Consider the following 7388-nt stretch of genomic DNA (forward strand, 5'->3'; position numbering starts at 1 on the left):
AAAAAGGAAAATAAAAATCACTAGCTCTGTGCTCAGTCCCGAGATTTTTTCATAAAATCATCCCAAATAGAGTGCAGAGCTTCTCTCTGGATTAACTTCCTTTAACAGAAGCTCCAGACAGAAATTTCGCCAATTGGGGGGGGGGGGTGTTCCTCTGGACCCTCCCCCGGGGTCAATGAAGCATCTTCATGTGTGCCCAGCACGCTTCACATTTCCACCCCCGGCCAAAAATGCAGGAGTTTCATAACACGGCTGATGAAAGGGGGAAGCAAAAGCATTGACTCACTTTTCCCCCCATTTCCTCTATGGACGGTGGGTGGGCGGGGGGGGGGGAGGAAGGAAATTAGGGCACCAATTGGCAAGTCCTGTTTCCCCCCCCCCCTCTGTTTTGTGAGTGATTCAGACGCCAAGAATGGCATCTCTCTGATTCGCTTGCCAAAAGGATGAACAGCTAAGTAGAAATGGAGAATGAATCACTAGCAAAAGTTGGTGGCCAAGCCACACGGGAAATTGGGGGGGGGGGATGCTTTGGTGGAGTCCAATGGGGGGGATGCCCCATTTATTATGCTTTCCTGGGCTTTTGGGGGGGGGGAAAGAGGCAGAAATCCAACTGGTGGAGCTTTTTTTTTTTGCCTAGGATGCAGAAGGGAAGTTCAACCGGTTGAGCTGAGTAACAGTTGAACAGAGTTGGGAGGGACCTTGTAGGTCATCTAGTCCAACCCCCCGCCCTGATGGAGGAGGAGAAGCAACGGTTGGAAGTTCATGAACCCATTCGAACCTGGAAATTCCGACTTTGAGTGGGGGGGGCATGACCGGAGCCTTCTGATATTTGGGGGGCTGCCCCAAAGAAGTGGGGGTCACCCTCATCTCCAAAGCACCTGAAGGCAGGACAAGAAGCAACGGATGGAAACTAACCAAGGAGAGAAGCAACCTGGAACGAAGGAGGAATTTCCCGATGGCAAGGACAATTAACCATTGGAACTGCTTGCCACCAGAAGTCCAACTCCAACGCTAGAGGTTTTTAAGAAGGGATTGGACAATGAGCGGTGAAGTCACTTGGCTTTTGGCAATTTCACATGGGCAAAGCCTGTTTGATTAGCTTTGTGTGTGTGTGTTATTGTGTTTTGTGACTTTAGAAATTAGAAGCAACTTAGAACTAAGGAGAAATTTCCTGACAGAGAGAACAATTAATCAATGGAACAACTATCTACCTATGATATATTGGAGATTGCAGGAACTAGATATATTTAGTACATATTTTTTAAAAAATAACAATAATACAAGGCCAGCCAGTGGACAAAAATCCCTCTTTAAACAACTTCCAGATTAACTGTGGAACTCTCTGCCACAAGACACAAACTTCGCATGTCCGTACATCCAGGACTCTAGGTACCTTTAAAATAAAAACCTTTTGCTGGGCTCAGGAAAAAAAACTCACTAAAGGTGTGTGAACTCTTTCTTGGAAGGATTACTCAGCTTTATAACACGGAGCCTCCCCAACCTGGAGCAGGCTATCTGCCAGGAACATCTAAGTAGTTTGTTGTTGGAGGATTAGATGAAAGGCTGTTTCTGCTAATAATTTATTAGGAAAGCTGAACTGGGAGAAAGTTTAGAAGTGGGAGGAAGGATAACCCCAACAATCTTTTCCCGCACAAAAGTCAACAAGGTTGAATCATTTCGTAAGGATGGGAAGAACACTCACTCTGTGTGTCTACTTTTGTTTGAGTTTAGTAGTGACAACTCCTCCTGGGGAGGAAAGCGATGGCAAATCTAGACAGCATCCTAAAAAGCAGAGGCATCACCCTGCCAACACAAGTGCGTCTAGTCACGGCTGTGGTTTCCCCAGTTGCAACGGATGGCTGTGAAGGTTGGACCATGAGGAAGGCTGAGCGCCAAAGAATGGAGGCCTTTGAACTGTGGCGCTGGAGAAGAAGACTCCTGCATTGAGTCCCTTGGACTGCAAGGCCATCCAACCGGTCAGTCCTAGAGGAGATCAACCCTGCCTGCTCTTTAGAAGGCCAGATCCTGAAGAGGAAACTCAAAGACTTTGGCCACCTAAGGAGAAGGAAGAAGGACTCCCTGGAGAAGATGCTGGGAAAGATGGAGGGCAAAAGAAGAAGAAGGGGACGACAGAGAAGGAGGTGGCTGGATGGAGTCACTGAAGCAGTTGGCCTGAGCTTCAATGGACTCCAGAGGATGGGAGAGGACAGGAAGGCCTGGAGGAACGTGGTCCATGGGGTCGTGATGGGTTGGACACGACTTCGCAACTAACAACAACAAAATGACAACTTAGCCAACTGGGCTGATGGAGCAAAATTGTGTAGTGACAAAACCAGCAGCAGGTGAGTTTGTAATCCCAGGTATGGGGCATCTGTGGTCCCGCAGGTGCCAATCCTGCTCTCTCTCCTCCTTCTCTTCCCCCCCTCCCAATGGGTGCTGGGAATTGTAGCTGCAGCTGTACAGGTATTCCTTAATTTACACCAGTTCATTTAATCAACATCTTCATTTAACGATCCCCATATTCGCTAGGGATTCGAACCGCTGAACTGCCGACCTTTCTGATTGACAAGCTCAGCATCTTAGCCACTGAGCCACCGCCTCCCTGGTACTGTTCAAGTAGTCCTTGACTTACAATGATTTGTACAGTGACTGAAGTTACATCATCACTAAAAAAAACAAAAGAGGAAATTATTACCGTTCTTCACACTTATAACAGTTGCAGCTTCCCCAGAGTGAGTTGCTCAAACTTTGGATGCTTCGCCCCGTCTTCCGACCAGCGAAGTCAATGGGAGAAACCAGATTCACTTAAGGACCGTGCGATTGACTTAGCGGCCGTAGCGATTTGCTTAACGGCGGTGGCAAAAAGGCCGTCAAATTGTACCCAGCTCATTTAACAACCGTCTCATTTAGCAAGGGACATTCTGGTTGTAAGTTAAGGGCTGCCTGTACTTCAGTGAATCAGGGCAGCGTCTGCAGGAAAGGTATCTTGCTGTTCTCTTTTTTTTTTAATGTTTCAGCCTAGATCAAAATTTTTCAACCAGGGATCCAGTCACTCTGGCTCGTAAACCCTGATTTTCATTTAAATTGTTCTTTCTGCACCAAGTCAAGAAGCTCAGATTGCCCAAGGAGCTGCTGATTCAGTTCTACAGAGGAATTATTGAGTCTGTCGTTTGCACCTCCATCACTGTCTGGTTTGGTTCTGCAACCCAACAAGAGAGACGGAGACTTCAGAGGAGAATCAGAAGGGCAGAAAAAACAACGGCTACCAACCTGCCTCCCATTGAGGACCTGCACACTGCAGGAGTCAAAAAGAGGGCTGGGGAAATATCTACAGACCCCTCGCATCCTGGACATCAATTGTTTCAACTCCTACCCTCAAAACGACGCTATAGGGCACTGCACACCACAACAACTAGACACAAGGACAGTTTTTTCCCCAATGCCATCACTGTGCTAAACAACTAATTCCCTCAACACTGTCAAACTATTTACTAAGGCTGGATTACTATTAGGATTAATCTTTTTATCCTTCCTATCGCTCATCTCCTCTCTCTTATGACTGCATGGCTGTAACTTTGTTACTTGTATCCTTATGATTCATATTGATATTGATTATTTCCTGATTGCTTATTTGTACCCTGTGACTATCACTAAGTGTTGTATCTTTTTACTCTTGATGAATGTATTTTTATTCTCCTTATGTACACGGAGAGCATCTGCACCAAAGACAAATTCCTTGTGTGTTGAATCACACATGGCCAATAAATAATTCTATTCAGAATTCTCCTATTCTATTCTATTCTGTTCTGTTCAACATTCTCTTATTCAACATTCTCTTATTCTATTCTATTCAGAATTATTCTATTCTATTTTATTCTATTCTATTCAACATTCTATTATTCTATTTATTCTATTCAGCATTCTCTTATTCTCTTCTCTTCTCTTCTCTTCTCTTGAACATTCTATTATTCTATTCAGAATTATTCTATTCTATTCAGAATTATTCTATTCTATTCAGCATTCTATTATTCTATTCTACTCTATTCAACATTCTATTATTCTATTCAGAATTATTCTATTTTATTCTATACTTATTTATATTCTGTTCTGTTCTATTCTATTCTGTTCAGAATTATTCTATTCTATTCTATTCTACTATTCAGAATGATCTTATTCTATTCTATTCAGAATTTTATTATTCTATTTTACATTCTATTCTATTCTAAAACCATGGGAAACCAGCATGGACCGACAGTGGCAGCTAAATGCCGGGCTACCCTTTTCCGCTCGGAGGTCAGTGCCCACTTCCCTATTCCTCGTCCTTGGGCTGACCTCCTGGTTCCCACTTCTGGTTTTGGTTACAGGAGGGAAGAGACACAGTCGCTGCAAGAGAAGATGGCTTGGATTCAACCAACATATTTTGCAGTGTGAGTGAAATGACTCCAAGAAGGAAGGATGGATGACTCAGCTCTAAAGTTAAGAGAAAACTCTGCACCAACCCAGCTTCTGAGTTTTGGGCCATCTCTCTGGCATCTCTCCACACGTGAGTCTTTCCGATTTACTCCCCAAAGCCAGCGGCCCTTCGGAGCAGAATTTCTCCATCTCTGCAACTTTAACATGGGTGGACTTCAACTCCCAGAATCCCCCAGCCACGCTACGGGGGCGACAGGATAGCAGTCTTCCAATATTTGAGAGGCTGCCCCCAAAGAAGAAGGGGGTCAAGCTGTTCTCCAAAACCACTGAAGGCAGGGCAAGAAGCAATGGGTGGAAACTCATCAAGGAGAGAAGCAACCTAGAAAATAAGAAGAAATTTCCGGACCGTGAGAACAATTAACCAGTGGAACAGCTTGCCACCAGAAGTTACAAATGCTTCAACACTGGAAGTTTTTAAGAAGACATTGGACAAACATTTGTCTGAAATGGTAGAGGGTCTCCTACTTGAGCAGGGAGTTGGATGAGAAGACCCCCCAAGGTCCCTTCCAACTCTGTTCTTCCTTCCTTCCCTTCTTTCCAAAAAAGAAGGTTTTTAAGACTAAACTGGACAATCATTTGCCTGAAATGGTAGAGGGTCTCCTACTTGCGCAGAGGGTCACCAACCTTTCAATCCTCAGGGACCACTAGATTCATAATTTTAAATCCCGTGGACCACTAATATGATTTTTTAAAAGATAAATACTATTTAGTGCAATATTAAAAAATGCAAATATTTGTTCTGCAGACCACCAAAATTTTCTCACGGACCACCGGTTGGTGACCACTGGACTAGAAGACCTCCAAGTCCCTTCCAACTCTGTCTTTCCTTCCTTCCTTCCTTTCTTCCCTCCTTCTTTCTCCTTCCTTCCTTCCTTCTTTCTCCTTCCTTCCTTCTTTCTCCTTCCTTCCTTCCATTCTTCCTTCTCATCCCTTCTTTCTTTCTCCTTCCTTCCTTCCTTCTTTCTCCTTCCTTCCTTCTTTCTCCTTCCTTCCTTCCATTCTTCCTTCTCATCTTTTCTTTCTCCTTCCATCCTTCCTTTCTTCCATCCTTCCTTCCTTCTCCTTCCTTCCTTCCCTCCCTCCCTGCCTCCCTTCCTTCCTTCCAAAAAAGAAGGTTTTTAAGAAGAAACTGGACAGCCGTTTGTGTGGAACCGTAGAGGGTCTCCTTGCTTGAGCAGGGGGGATTGGACTAGATGACCTCCAAGGTCCCTTCCAACTCTTGTTCTTCTGATTTCAGAGCTCAATCACAGGGAGAAGCCAAAAGCTGGCTGAGTCTTAGGTCCTTTCCTCCTAGGTGAATCACCAAAATCCTATATGGCTGTGTCACATCCTGCCGGATCTTAAAAGAGAAAAAAGTTTTGGTTAACCCTTTACAGTTCAGAAGCAAAACCAGGGCTATTTGGATGGAGGGGAAATTAGCCTTGGACAGGTGATAGAAAAGCTAATGCAGCCCCTTAACTCCCCCCCCCCTTCCCCATTAAATGCAACCAGAAACAGAAGGTTCAAATGTACAATTTCGATTCTGGATCTTTTTTTCCTCTTTGACCCAGCCTCAGTTTTCCCATCTGTATAATGGGAGCAAAGCCGGTCATTCCATTCCAGAGGAAAGAACTGATTGTGAATTAGCTAAAAGTTGTATTTGTCTAATAAAATGAGATTACTCCCCTTCAAGGGTGTTTTTTTTTTTAATAGATCAGTTTCCCCTTGTGAGAACGAAGCCCTCAAAAGTTCTGGGAGTGAAACTGAAAAATGAATCTTTATAAGAAAATTTCTTTTTTTTCCCACCTCGGTCTGAATTTCAAATAATTTTACAGGAGGAGAGGCCCCCCTTAACTAACTTTTCTTATCTGCAAGGATGGGTGGATTGTCCCATCGTCCACAACCGTCCGCCTATCGGTCAGGGGCTGATGGGTGTTGGAGTCCCGCCGCTTCCAAAGGACCCATGGTTCTCTCCTTTTTTTCTTATTAGAAAGTCCAGAGAACCTACGTTACTTTCTGTTTCTCCTTTTTGAAGCAGTTTCCTTTTGAAACTGAATTGCTTTCTATTCCTCATTCAGGCCGGCAGCCCCCGTCAAAAACTGAATGCAAACCTAAAAAAGAGGAAGGTTTGCAGCTCACATGCTCATCTCATTCAGATTGGGGGTGAAACCCCTTCCTATGCTCAGACGAGAGCTTGAAAAATAGTATCTTGATCTAAGCAGATAGGGGGGGGATAAGCCCAAATAACAGAATAACAAGGGTTGGAAGGGGCCTTGGAGGTCTTCTAGTCCAACCCCCTGCTCAAGCAGGAGACCCACTACCATTTCAGACAAGTGGTTGTCCAATTTTTTTCTTAAAACCTTTCTTTTTTGGAAGGAAGGAGGGAGGGAGGGAAGGAAGGAAGAAAGGAAGAAAGGAAGAAAAGAAGAAAGGAAGGAAGGACAGAGTTGGAAGGGACCTTGGAGGTCTTCTAGTCCAACCCGCTGCTCAAGCTGGAGACCCACTACCATTTCAGACAAGTGGTTGTCCAGATTTTTTCTTAAAACCTTTCTTTTTTGGAAGGAAGGAAGGGAAGGAAGGAAAGAAGGAAGGACAGAGTTGGAAGGGACCTTGGAGGTCTTCTAGTCCAACCCGCTGCTCAAGCAGGAGACCCACTACCATTTCAGACAAGTGGTTGTCCAATTTTTTTCTTAAAACCTTTCTTTTTTGGAAGGAAGGAAGGAAGGAAGGAAGGAAGGAAGGAAGGAAGGAAGGAAGGAAGGGAGGGAGGGAGGGAAGGAAGGACAGACACAGTTGGAAAAGACCTTGGAGATCTTCTAGTCCAACACCCCTGTTCGAGCAGAAGACCCTGGACCATATCAGACAAATGGTTCTCCAGTCTCTTTTTGAAAACCTCCAGTGTTGGAGTACCCACAACTTCTGGTGGCAAGCCGTTC

This window comes from Natrix helvetica, assembly GCF_964273705.1.
Source record: "Natrix helvetica genome assembly, chromosome: 16".
NCBI classification, from domain to species: domain Eukaryota; kingdom Metazoa; phylum Chordata; class Lepidosauria; order Squamata; family Natricidae; genus Natrix; species Natrix helvetica.